This window comes from Myotis yumanensis, unplaced genomic scaffold (assembly GCF_028538775.1).
Source record: "Myotis yumanensis isolate MYYU_CA2020_CCGP unplaced genomic scaffold, mMyoYum1.0.hap1 SCAF_2, whole genome shotgun sequence".
In the NCBI taxonomy this organism is placed as follows: domain Eukaryota; kingdom Metazoa; phylum Chordata; class Mammalia; order Chiroptera; family Vespertilionidae; genus Myotis; species Myotis yumanensis.
The window spans coordinates 147,864,784-147,867,140 of record NW_027223753.1 but is presented as its reverse complement, the minus strand read 5'-3'; the positions used below and the strand labels follow the sequence as shown (position 1 = coordinate 147,867,140).

At 45.1% G+C, this 2,357-nt stretch overlaps 1 pseudogene; it reads left to right on the top strand.

Moving 5' to 3' along the window:
- Positions 1-1,325: 1,325 nt before the first annotated feature.
- LOC139002137 (single-stranded DNA-binding protein, mitochondrial pseudogene) lies at positions 1,326-1,769 on the top strand (annotated as a pseudogene).
- Positions 1,770-2,357: the final 588 nt, after the last annotated feature.

The following is a 2,357-nucleotide window of genomic DNA, read 5'->3' as shown; positions in this document are numbered from 1 at the left end:
AGAACAATTAAATACTAAACTTTGTAGCACTATACTAATCATAGGTTCAATAAAGAGAGATTGTGTGGATTGGAATAATTAATAAGGCTGTACCAAAGAAAATGTGGAACCAACTGAAGGCTTATTAACCTTGGTTCTATTTTAGGTAGGATGACTATAAAGCAAAAACAAACAAACAAAAAGATTGTTTTGGTGGAAATGACTTATAAAGATCTACATAGGGTCATCTTAAGCCTACTAGGAATCTATATATATAAAACCCTAATCTGCAAATAGACTGAACTGTGGAACAACTGAACAACAGGTCGTTATGATGTGTGCTGACCACCAGGGGCTAAATGCAGAACATGGCAGGCATTGACTATAGGCAGCAGAGTGCAGAACATGGCATCATGACACAGAGGGATGGTGGAGCAGGTGAGCAGAGGAGCCAGACCAAAGTGGGGCACAGGTCGCTGTCATCGGGGCGAGCCTCTAGTGGTTATTGAAATTTCTTTGCTCCCATGTGCCATGGTCCCACTGGGTGCTCACACCTGTTGCTGGCACCGCCTCACTTGCACCCACTGCCAACGCCCCATGCCAGTCCCTATCACTCAACCATCAGCAGGTGCGAGTGGGCCTGGTGCTGTCAGTGCATGGGAGTGGCAGCAGGAGTGGGGCTGCCAGCAGACAGGGGACCAGGGGCCATGGTGAGAGGGGCTGAGACCCGCCCGTGTGCCCACCGCAGCCTCACAGCCCACAGTTCCTTTCAAGGTGCACGAATTCATGCACTGGGCCTCTAGTAGATCAATAAAGTTACAGGTAAATGTTAAGATCTGATTTCTATTTCATTGAGATAAAAGAAGAGGTATTCAACAGATTAAATTCTGGTCTGCATTAGTTATTAGCAATTGTATTAATTTTCTTTCTTTCTTTCTTTCTTTCTTTCTTTCTTTCTTTCTTTCTTTCGCATTAGTTTTTTATTGCTCTACAACAAATCACCACAAATGTAGCAGCTTAAAACAGTATATAAGTAGCCCATCCAGCATGGCTCAGTGGTTGAACATCAACCTATGAACCAGTAGGTCATGGTTTGATTCTCAGTCAAGACACATGAGTGGATTGCATGTATAATCCCCAGTGTGGGCATGCAGGAGGCAACCAATTAATGGTTCCCTTTTATCCTTGATGTTTCTATCTCTCTCTCCCTCTTCCTTCCTCTCTGAAATCAATAAAAATATTTTTTAAAAAATACTTAAAGTCAGGAAATGACCTCCTGGCCCAGAGCTGTCTAGCTGGAGCATCAGGAAAGGACTAAAGATTAGATTTTAGGAAAAGTAGAAGCAATGTTTCAAAGACCTGTATTGCAGGTACTTCACAAATTTGTAATACATGAGTCTGACATAGTAAGCAACTTGGTTCTCGAAAGATTTCTGAATCATGTGCAGTTACTTGGGAGAGTTGATCAGGACCCTGTCATGAGACACGTGGAAGGAAAAAAACAAGTCACATTATTTTCTCCAGCAACAAATGAGATGTGGAAATCAGGAGACAATGAAGCATACCAAATGCGTGACATCAGTCAAAAGACAACATGGTACAGAATTTCAGTATTCTGATCAGACCTCAGTGATGTGGCATATCAGTATGTGAAAAAGGGCTCTCTAATTTATGTGGAAGGGAAAGTAGACTATAGTGAATACATGGCTAAAAATAATGTGAGGAGACAAGCAACAATAATCATAGCTGACATTATATTTCTGAGTGACCAGACAAAAGAGAAGGCATAGAGCAGACCATTCTTCTTTGGCCAGTGTTTGGTGTAGTCTCATTTCCAAATCATGTATGGTCTTTATAGTTTCTAAGGGCAACAATTAAAATATTGTCTACTCTAATAAAAGACAAAGATGCTAATTGACCGTACCTTTGCTATGCCCTAGGCCACACCCACCAGCCAATCAGAGCGACTATATGCAAATTAACCCAACCAAGATGGTGGCCGGCAGCCATGGAGCTGGAGCAAGCAGGAGGCTTGGTTGCCCAGGCGATGGAGGAAGCCAAGCTTCCCGCCTGCCTGAGCCGGCTGTGGCCTCGGCTCATGGCAACAAAGTTTCAATTATAGAAGGCAAATAAATCCTAGATACCTGCTTCCAGCCAGCCTCCACTGGGAGCTTGGGTGGCTGGGGGTTGTGGCCAGCCTGCAAACAGCCATCAGCCCCTCACCCAGGCTGGCCACACCCTCATGGGGTGAGAGTCCCCTCTGGGGGGCTTAGCCAGTCTGAAAACAGCCCTCAGCTCCTCACCCAGACTGGCCAGGCACTCCAGCAGGACCTCCCACCCTGAACGGGCTGTGGTCAGCCTGCAAATGCCCTCAGCCC